The sequence below is a fragment of the Perognathus longimembris genome, chromosome 2 (genome assembly GCF_023159225.1).
Source record: "Perognathus longimembris pacificus isolate PPM17 chromosome 2, ASM2315922v1, whole genome shotgun sequence".
Classification (NCBI taxonomy): Eukaryota; Metazoa; Chordata; class Mammalia; order Rodentia; family Heteromyidae; genus Perognathus; species Perognathus longimembris.
The window spans coordinates 5,835,277-5,846,563 of NC_063162.1; the positions used below are offsets into that span (position 1 = coordinate 5,835,277).

The window sequence follows — 11,287 nt, forward strand, 5'->3', positions numbered from 1 at the left end:
ATTTGAACTCATGGCTTCATGCTTCCTAGCCAGGCACTCTACTATTTGAACCATGCCTCCAGCCTCTTATTGCATTGGTTATTTTTTTAATTTTTTGGCCAGTCCAGGGCCTTGAACTAAGGGCCTGAGCACTGTCCCTGGCTTCTTTTTGCTCAAAGGTAGCCCTCTGCCAACTTGAGCCACAATGCCACTTCTGGCCTTTTCTATATACGTGGTGCTGAGGAATCGAACCCAGGGCTTCACGTATATGAGCCAAGCACTCTTGCCACTAGGCCAATTCCCAGCCCGCGTTGGTCATTTTTGAGGTAAGATCTCACTTCCTGTTCCCAGCCTGAGCTTTCATCCCCCTGCTGTGCTTCATCATGTCCCTGGGGATGCTACACATCAGTTTTCAGCCATTGGTTGAGATGAAGTCTTGAGAACTTCATTTTACTTATTTTGAGAATTTCTCCTCCCCCTAAAAAGTTACCTAATTTCTCAATATCTTTACTAAATTATTCGTGAAATGATTTACTAGATTATTCAACTCACTGATTTGAAGTGACACCTAACTATGCATAGGGCCACTCTATACAGTGATTCCTTTAAGACAAACTGCTTCTAAAGGTTTGATAAGTAATCGGTTAAGCATAGCCATGGACAAACCAGAGAAGGAAATACAGTAAGGATGTACCTAGCCCAGCTAGATGTTAAGAGTGTGCCGTACAGCTGCTAGCCATCCTCACCAGTTATGCATGAGCCTGTGAGCAGGCTGACAAAATCTAGATTCATCTCTGTGCGTAGCACAGTCCTGTCTGAAGTAAAGCATCCATAAATGTGTGCTAAAATGCCTGAATAAGCAAGGCGTCTGCATTCATTTTCTCCTTTTATCTTCGTTCTCTATCGGCTTCACTCCTGAGCCAAGTGGCTCAGAATGGCTGAGGTAGGACACACGGCTGGAGCTGAGATTTGGCACAGGCTAATTACTTGTGGACGCAGCCTTGAGGCCTCAGAGAAGCACCTGCTGCAGCTCCGCCCGCCCACTGGCCAGACCTTACCATGCAAGCTCCCACGCAACAGGCAGGTTCTCACCTGCCACGCCCGCTGCTGACTGTGTCAGGCCCCAGCTCAGTAGATGGGACTGGTCCCCGGACCTGGGCCTGGAGAATCTTCTGAAATGCCAAGGTCCCAGCGTCTCAGGAGAACAGCTGCCAGACCCCAGGGTGGTGACTCAGGACTGGGCAAGACGCCCAGGAGGAGCCTTGTGGGCTTGTGCCGGGAGCCATGAGGCAGCTGAGTCTCTGATAGGCATGGACTATGATCAGCCCCAGCCCATTCACTGTGCACTCTGGGAAAGTCTTTCACCTGTCTGAGCCCCATATACAGAATTGCAGAACTGTTGATGGAGGGTAAATTTACCAACAGTGACATGGACAGACTACAGTACAATTCAATGAGTTTCAACAAAATCATACAGATCGCTCCCTAACTCTAGTAAATTCTCTTGGCCAAGTCTCGGTCTTCAGCCTGTTAGACATCAGGCAGAGGCTATCACCTGAGGCTGATCTCGCCTCTTGACCTTCCTGTAAGTTCAGCATTCGGCATGCTCCTGTGTCTGTGGACTTCAGTCATCCATCCATCCCTCTATCCATCCCTCCATCCATCCATCCCTCCATCCATCCCTCCATCCATCTATCCATCCATCCATCCATCCATCCATCTCCATCCATCCCTCCATCCATCCCTCCATCCATCCATCCATCCATCTATCCATCCATCCATCCATCCATCCATCCATCCATCCATCCATGTATCCGCACTTGGTTCCTTTTTGTTCGGATCCCTTATTTTGTGGACATGCTACCATTTCCTCACCCTTTCACCTGTCTGGGGGGATGATGACGAAGGGGCGCAGAGCATGTCTTATTTTTTTTTTAATACAAGAGCACAGATTTACTTTATTTAATTTCCACTAGTTTAAATTCGGGAGGGGTACAGCATCACACGGACTCTGTGTCCAGTGGCCTTAGCACGAAGGTTGCTTCGGAGTTTGGCACGGACCATGCCCCTGTGTCCATGAGCACGAGTTACGAGTTACCTTTCCCCACGTTACTCTGGTTTTGTTAGGTTTGCCGCCAGGAGTCGCTGTGTTATTTTTTTGCGTTGTATACATAAGCACATCTCTTGCCCAAGTAGAAATCGGGCATAGACACCTTCAATTTTAAAGGAGAGCCGTGTCCTCCCTTTGGTTCCAGAGACCCCGCTTATAGCCAACACAAATGGCCCTGCACCACGGCCTCCCAGACGTTTTGCCTTTTCAAAGTCCTGTTCCCAGCAGGCCTCCCCAGGCTCCAAGATGGCGGAGAGAGCGCAGAGCATGTCTTTTGTGCACCTGTTTCCCCTAGGTGCATAACAGAAGTGGTGGCCCCAGACACACACCTGTACTGCCCTCCTATGGAGGCTCAGGTGGCCCTACATGACAGCATGGTCCCCCGGGCCTCGCTTCCTCTAGCCACTCCCAGCCCATGCCTAAGGACGGCAGGCATTCCCAGTGCCGGTCCACTCCCGAGCGCTTCCTACCTGGGCCTCCTTCCCGGCTCCGTGGTAGAGTGACACCTCTGCTCCTCCGAGGGCTCCTCCCAGCTCCTCGCCTCCCACTCCACCACCCAAGGCCCCTTCTACGTGTCCAGCTTTGTCCTGGAAGCTGCTTCCTGACAGACTTGAGCTGCCCTCACCTGGGGTGGAACGATGGGGTTACCCAGTACCCATATTGGCGGCAGGACAAGCCCGGGAGGTGTGGTGGGAAGTACCCCTCTCCTGAGCAGGCTCAGCCAGGATTCTCTGTCTGCTGGGCAGCCGCAGGTCAGGTTTTGGCTAACATGGGGACAGAGGGGGGATACCCCCAGCAGCGCTGCCTGCTTCAGCTCTGCTCCTTGCCGTGGCCAAACCAGCAAGGCTCTGGCGAGCCAGGCCCTAAACAGGCAGGGAGGCAACAATCAGCTGACTTCACAAGGCTGGCTCAGGGGAGAGAGGTAGAGAAGATGAGGCTTCCCCAAAAGGGTAAGCTTGGGTCCTGCGCATCTGCTTTTGAGAGTGACTTCAAGCCAGACATGCTAGCGCATGCCGGTAATGTCAGCATTCAGGAGAGTGAGAAAGGAAGACCTAGGTTACATACATACCGCCTAAGTGACATACAAGTTCAAGGCCAGTTTGAGTTACATAATGAAGCCTGTCTCAAGATGCCCTCAAGGAGGTGACAGGAAAAGGGCCTCTGGGCTTCCAGGGGGTAGGGAGAAAGAGAATGGGAAATAGGAGGGAAGGGAGAAGACAGAGAAGGAAAGAGAGAGGAAGAAAAGTACTGACATCATCTTGCTCTTTCTAGGTTATAAAATGCTTCCTACAGGTGAGCTGATTCATTTTTTCTTCTGTTTTTTGTTGGTCATGGGGCTTGAACTCGGGGCCTAGGCACTGTTCCTTAGCTTTTTCAAGAATAGCACTCTACCCCTGTAAGCCATAGCTCCACTTCTGGTTTTCTGGTGGTTAATGGGAAGCAAAAGTCTCACAGACTTTCCTGCCCTGGTTGGCTTTGAGCTGCAATCCTCAGATCCCAGCATCCTGAGTCGCTAGAATGACAGGCGTGAGTCATCAGCACTGGGTCAGGTTCGCTTTTTGATTCCACACCAAGGCCATAAGAGAGGCAGGAAATTGCTTGCATTTAACCGGTGAGAACTGGGAGGCGCTCAGTACCCAGTAGGGATCGGACAGCTGTCACGCCAGGCCCGTCCAGTTCTGACCCTGGCCCCTGCTCCCATGCCTCGCCCTGCCCCCTCAAAGTGGCTTTGTCCATTACCAAAGGGTGTTTACTGTGTTTACTGGCTGGCCTCGCTCCCAAATCCTTGAGTTCTAGACCAGCCCAGCTCCACAGAGTCTCAAGAGTCAAAGCTACTGAGGCAACTTTGAGAGGACAACAGGCCTACTCCTGTGTCCTCAACCACTGTGAGCAACCATAATCTCCAGAGCAGTGGCCTAGCATCTCACAGCCATTCAGCCAGCCTTCCTAAGTCTGTGTCTCTGGGTCAGGCCCTGGAGCCAGGGCCTGGTGGATGAGAGACCCATGGCGGTAAGACTGAGCAGCTGCTGTGACCTCTGAAGAGATCTCCTCTTGGATTTGTCTGCCAGGCTGGCTTCAAACCACTATCCTCAGATCTCAGCCTCCTGAGTATCTTTGGCTCAATGTTCCTTTATTGGGCATGTGTACCCAGATATATTTGTATTGGGGGTGGGGGGCACACCTATGTCCCAAGCTGGGCTGACCACAGCTCCAAAAGATAAAAAAGTTTTTAAAAAAAAGTAGTCACATACATATTGAGAATTTCTTGAACTTTCTGAAACAAACTGATGAGCTGAAGAGGCCAGGAGAGAAGGTCTCTTGGGTGCTTGGCATCGAGCCCAGAGCCCTGCCAGCCCTAAGCGCAGGACCAAGGTCAGGCTGAAGCAGGCTGGAACTGCCTGGCCAGGAAGGGGAGGTGACTGGGCATGCGCTAGCGTGTGACCAGGCCACGTTCTGCCTTGTCTGTTCCCATGTGCACAGCAGGCGCTTTCCCTGGCAACCTCTACCAGAGCCCAGGGGAGAAGGAAAGCACACAGTGGCGTGGCTGAGCTAGCTCGGGAAGAAGGAGCTAGCCCAGGCATTTATGACTGTTGTCCATGGTGCCCGAGACGGAGTCAGGCCCGTGTAGGACTTCGGGGAAGGCAGTAAAATGCTCTCCCCACAGAACAGCTGGACGCGGGAAGGGTGGTGGGGAACATGCTGCTTTGCTGTTTCCTTCTCCTTCACCTTCTCTCTGGATGACCTCATGACCCCATGATGATGACCAGCGTCGTCATTTCACCGGATGATGGGTTGGCTAAGGCCACAGTCTTGGGAGCCAAGCTGCCCAATTTCCAGTCCTAGCTCTTCCACTTGATCCTTCAGCATAGATGTGATCAGATATCGAATCCCTCTGTTTCCTTAGCTGTCCATGAAGACTAATAATGGGAGTTGCCTCCGAAGCTGAGGTGAAGATAAAGCAAGACATTTGTGTGAAGAAGCACATGCCTGGCCTTCCAAAAGGGCTGGACAGAAGTTAACGATGGTTTAATTATCCTGTCATTAATAACCAGACTTGTCATAATTACGGCATGCCAGGGATTCAAGTGGACAAATAGTATCAGGTCAGGCATGCTATGCAGGCCAAGAGCTTTGGGGCTTTTCAACCAGATATGCAGAACATCCGAGGGGCAGGGACTTGGCAGTGAGCTGGCTAGGAGTCCCCAGACCCAGCTGTGCTTGGAAGAAGCTGAGGGACACTAAAGGTGAACAGGCCACAAGGCACTGGGGCAGTCCTGATGGGGACTGGGCTACTCCAGTTCCCTCTCTGGACAGTGGGGAAGAGTCAGAGGGAAGGGATTGTTCAAGGTCATGTGGTTTGTTGGTGTCACGCCGGCCAGAACCAGCCACCTGGTCCTCCGAGCCCCATAGTTCTTCCCACGGGATTTCTGATCACCGTGAACATAGAGAAAGTTAACAAGGAGCCTTCGTGACCTTCAAAGCATTGTTGAAATATCCAAAAGGTAGGAGAGTGAGTTTCCAGGGTGGGAATTTAGGTAGAGTTGCTTGTGTAGCAAATGTGAGGCTTGAGTTTCTGCTCTAGCACCCAAAATAATAAATAAATAAGAATGAACTTTCTTTCATTCCTTTCTTTTTCTGATACTGGGGCTTGAACTCAGGGCCTGGGCACTGTTCCTCAGTTTTTTCACTCAAGATTGGGGCTCTACCACTACAGCCACAAACTGTTGTTTTTTTTTGCTGGTTAATTGGAATAATAATCTCTTGGACTTGTCTGCCTGTGCTTTTTTTTTTTTTTTTTTTTTTGGCCAGTCCTGGACTCAGGGCCTGAGCACTGTCCCTGGCTTCTTTTTGCTCAAGGCTAGCACTCTGCCACTTGAGCCACAGCGCCACTTCTGGCTGTTTTCTGTATATATGGTGCTGGGGAATTGAACCCAGGGCCTCATGTATACGAGGCAAGCACTCTTGCCACTAGGCCATATCCCCAGCCCTGCCTGTGCTTTTGAACCATGATCCTCAGATCTCATCCTGCTGAGTAGCTAGGATTACAGGCATGAGGCCTGGCAAGAGTGAACTATCTGGCCAGGACATTTCCTTTGAAAGCAAGCAGACTTCATGATGTTCATTTTTGAACGAACTTGACATTGTGGACAGAGCTCCCAGTGGCTGAGAGGCTGGGTTGAGCCCTTTCAAATCTAGAGGATTGTGTTCCAGCAAATCAGGAAGATGTGTGCACAGCCATCTGTGGAGTTCACTCTTTTCAGGAGGAGGATAAATATCAGTCTGTCAGTTTGAAAGGAAACATATGGCTGTCAAACCACAACCATTCTTTTAATGGGAGACATTTGCTGATGAATATGCAAATACCCAGAGGTGAGCCTGGGAAAACTCGGCCATCTTGGGGCAGGATTCCTTGGAAATCCTTTCCATACCCGGGACCAGATGGTGAATGCATTGCCACAGACACTTGAGGCTCGGAGGAGCAAGCCTCCGCTCCTACCCCCCCCCCCCCCGTCCTGTTTACACCGCCCAGGGAGGAGCCCGTGTCACCAGCTTCTGTGCCCACGGTTCCTCCTGGGAAGGGAGGATTGTGGGGACACTCACAGGCCTCCCAGAGGGCAGCTCCAGAATGCTTCCTGGCTGGGTCACTTCCTCCCCGGTGGCCACAGCCAAGTGGGTCTCCTCGTCATCACCACAGAGTATGGGGCTCAGGGGCATTGTCACACAGAGCCTAGGGGTGTGCCAGGAGTGACAGCAGCTGTGGTCAGCCAGGCCTGGACTCCTCCCAGCAGCCTAACCTGTTCTGGGGCTGAGCGGATGATGACTTTCTGCCACGCTGTCGTGTCAGGACGCAGGCCTGGCAGGAACCCGAGGCTGCCATTCCCCACCAAGGGCGTTCTCAGGCCTCAGCCTCCCACACCGGAGAAGGCTGCCTAGAGGAGCCAGGGGGCCCCTTCCATCCTCTTGATTGACCATGAAGACTAAGACTGATGGTCTTAATCCTCCCGACCTCTGAGACCCCCTGGGAAGTCCTGAAGCTGGAGGAGGGCCGGTTGTGCTCCAGACTAATTGAACAGGAGTCTTGGAGAGGAAGTCCTGGATTGACATTCTCCATTGACTGATTATAAAGGGTGGCCTGTGTGAAAGACTATTGGTTCTATCTTGTTTTTCACAGTGCCAGGAGTCAAACTCACAGCCTTGTGCATGCTAGGAAAGGGCTGAAATGATGAGTTAGTAAGACAACAATCAGTGAAGGAATTAGGGACTACAGACTTTGCAGGTGGCAGGTTACACTGATAAACCCAAGCCTGCCTGGCAAGGAAATGGGGGAAAAGGGACTACTAAAGAATGAAGAAATAAGGAAAGGACAATACATCTTTGGCATACAACCTTACAGGAGACAGAAAGGAGGCCTGCCAATCCGAAAGCCATTCAGTTCTCACCATCTGACCCAGGGCCAAGCTCTGTAACCAAGGAGACAGCCAAGATGGCTGACTTGGGCTGCGTCGTCATCTTCCCACGGTAGGTCTATGCTCCGTGCTCTCTTTCTGTGTCATAGTTCTCTTCTAAGAAGTTTTCCTATCATCTCTACCGAGGTTCCCATCTTGCCTGCATTCTTGCCAGACATAAGGACCCCGGTTTTTTAGCTGCTCTAAACTTTCTGGTAACGTATCTGGTACATTGGCTGGGAAATTAAGGATTTATTATGTCTCTTTCTGACTTAGGCTGAATTTGGGACAGCCTTGAAGAATATTATTTGGATTAAAAAAATTCCTCAATCTTTTTAATTTTTTTTCTTAAAAAAGTCAATTTTCTTTTTTCTTTTCTAAAAAAAGTCAATTTTCTTTCCTTTCTTTTCTTTCTTCTGCTTCTTTTTTTTTTTTTTTTTTTTTTTTTTTTGCTGGGGTTGGGGCTTGAACTTAGGGCCTGGGCACTGTCCCTGAGCCTCTTTGTACTAAACCACTTGAACCACAGGGCCACTTATGGCTTTTTCTGAGTAGTTCATTGGAGATAAGAGTCTATGGGGAGGGCTGGGGATATAGCCTAGTGACAAGAGTGCTTGCATTGTATACATGAAGCCCTGGGTTCGATTCCCCAGCACCACATATATAGAAAATGGCCAGAAGTGGCGCTGTGGCTCAAGTGGCAGAGTGCTAGCCTTGAGCAAAAAGAAGCCAGGGACAGTCAGTGCTCAGGCCCTGAGTCCAAGCCCCAGGACTGGCAAAAAAAAAAAAAGACTTAAAAAAAAAAGAGTCTATGGACTTTTCTGCCAGGCTGGCTTCGAACTGTGATCCTCAGATCTCAGCCTCCTGAGTAGCTAGGATTACTTATAGGTGTGAGCCACCAGCACCCAGCTTTTGTTTGTTTTTGAGGCAGAGTCTTGCTATATTACCCTAGCTGGTTTTGAACTGCTGTACTAAAATGATCAATCCATCTCAGCCTCCCAAGAACCAGGAACTATAGGGCATGTTGCTGTACCTGGATCTCTCTCTCTCTTTAAAAAAATTAGACAGAATTCCTTGACTTAAAAACAACCCTGTATGGGATTAATTTACTACCCACTTATCACAAAAAAAGGTCAATATAAAGGAATATGAAAAAAATCCAGCTCTCAAAGCCATAAAATTCTCAATGTTCAATATCTAACCAAAATTTCCCAAGCCAAGTAGTATTAAGTGGCCAGAAAAACAAGTCATTAGTGTAACATGGAGGTCAGATCTGGCCAGCGCCATCACTGGCTGGTGAGGGGTGTCAGATTGACTCCATCTCAGTGAAAGAGAGCAGAAGCTGCCTCCATCTTCACTAAGCTCCCCCCCCCCCCCCCCCGCCCCTGAGCCTCAGGGTTGGGAGCGCGCCCTGTCTGCTCAGAATCCAGGGAAGTTCCCCTTCTCTGTGATAAGACTGTGTACACTGCTTGACCACCTGAGTTGTGGAAGGTTCAAAGAACATTCAGGGCTGGGAATATGGCCTAGTGGCAAGAGTGCTTGCCTCCTACACATGAAGCTCTCGGTTCGATTCCCCAGCACCACATATATGGAAAACGGCCAGAAGGGGCGCTGTGGCTCAGGTGGCAGAGTGCTAGCCTTGAGCGGGAAGAAGCCAGGGACAGTGCTCAGGCCTTGAGTCCAAGGCCCAGGGCTGGCCAAAAAAAAAAAAAAAGAACATTCAAGGTTAAATGTGGGCCCTTCCATGAGTAGGTGTATCTGTCTGCATCATGTGAGCCCCGTCAAATCCATGCACCAATTCTAACTAGAATGATAGGATGGTTCAAACAGATACTGTGAGACAGACTGTAACTCCATTGGCCACCTGCGTGTGACCTGGTATGCTCTGTAAGTGTTGTAACCTCATTGGCTACCTGGAAGGCCACTGGGGGTCACAGTTTCAGCTCCCAAGTCTAGGCCGCAACCCTGGCCAGTCAGTATACTTTTTACTTCCCCAATAAATCCATCCTTTTATCATCTTTTTGCTGGAGACTGAGTGGTGGACTCTTGGAGGAACCAGGAATCTCCTCCCTTGGTGGGGGGGGGGGGGGGGGGAAGGGAGTCCATTACAATTAGAAGAAGACTGAAAGGGGACAGATCATGAATAGCAGGAAGGGATATTTAAACAACTATCACAAACAATTTCAGTATGTTCAAGGAGTTAGTAAAGAGAAGCCTACTCAGAAAAGAAATTGAAGTTACTTTAAACACAATAATGAAAATTTCACAATGAAAATTGCACTCTCTGAAATTAAAAGTTCACTGGATAGGGTAAATAACAGATAGTACAGTAAAAGATGAGTAAGCCTGAAAACATTGCTACTAAAAACAAGATCCAAATCTCTCTCTCTCTTCCTCTGAATAAAAGGCAATAGAACTTTGTGACCTGGGGGATATTATGTATAGTTGAACAGTTATTCAGTTGAATTCTCAGAAAAAGAGCAGAAAACTTGTTAGCAGAATAGCAAATAACTACTTCTTAAACTTGATAGCAATCTATAGAGCCAAATATCCAGAGATCACAACAGTCCCCAAGTAACACACACTCAAAATGACACCGAAGGGCTGGGGATATGGCCTAGTGGCAAGAGAGCTTGCCTCCCATACATGAAGCCCTAGGTTCAATTCCCCAGCACCACATATATAGAAAATGGCCAGAAGTGGCACTGTGGCTCAAGTGGTAGAGTGCTAGCCTTGAGCAAAAAGAAGCCAGGGACAGTGCTCAGGCCCTGAGTTCACACTCTAGGACTGGCAAAAAAAAAAAAAAAAAAAAAATGACACCGAAGCTCTTTATAATCAACTTGGTGAAAAAAAAGGAAGTTCTTTTTTCTTTCCATGCTGGGGGGTTTGAACTCAGGACTTCACGTCGTTATGCAGGTGTTCTCCTGCTGAGCCACACATCTAGCCCTTTCCTGGAGTTTTTGAGATCAGGTTGCAGACTGGAATGCAATCTGCCCATTCTGGGGCTCCCACTGTAACTGGGATAACATGCATGCACAAAGCACACCAAGCTGCTTCTGTGGAGATGGAATTTTCTGCCTTGGGCTAGCCTGAAACTGTACCTTCCCAGTCCCAGCCTGACACATACATGGCTGGGATGACAGGCGCACACCACACCCAACCATAACCAGTTCTTAATTCATCACAGCCTGCCTAGTGCCTGTTCCAGCGCTAGGAAGCCAGGCAGAAGGATCACTTGAGCTCCGAAGTGCAAGACCAGCCTGGGAAGCTGAGACCCAATCTCTGCATACAAATAAACCAGCCGGAATCTTTTTCAAAGGCACGGCAGGAACAGTGGGACAAAGACAGAGTGACTACAGACCCTAAACAGAAACTATATCCAGGCCAAGGGATAATGGGAAAAAAAATGTCTTCAAAACACAGAAAGCAAAAAGACATTAAACTAGATTTCTTTTTTTTTTTTTTTTTTTGGCCAGTCCTGGGGCTTGGACTCAGGGCCTGAGCACTGTCCCTGGCTTCTTTTTGCTCAAGGCTAGCACTCTGCCACTTGAGCCACAGCGCCACTTCTGGCCGTTTTCTGTATATGTGGTGCTGGGGAATCGAACCCAGGGCCTCATGTATACGAGGCAAGCTCTCTTGCCACTAGACCATATCCCCAGCCCCTAAACTAGATTTCTTTGTGTAGTAAATACACACACACACACACACACACACACACAATTTTTGGCTAGTCATGGGGCTTGAACTCTGCACC

The 11,287-nt window shown here is 49.4% G+C and overlaps 1 pseudogene; it reads right to left on the bottom strand.

Moving 5' to 3' along the window:
• Positions 1 to 1,915: 1,915 nt before the first annotated feature.
• LOC125343634 lies at positions 1,916 to 6,805 on the bottom strand (annotated as a pseudogene).
• Between the last annotated feature and the right edge of the window lie 4,482 nt (positions 6,806 to 11,287).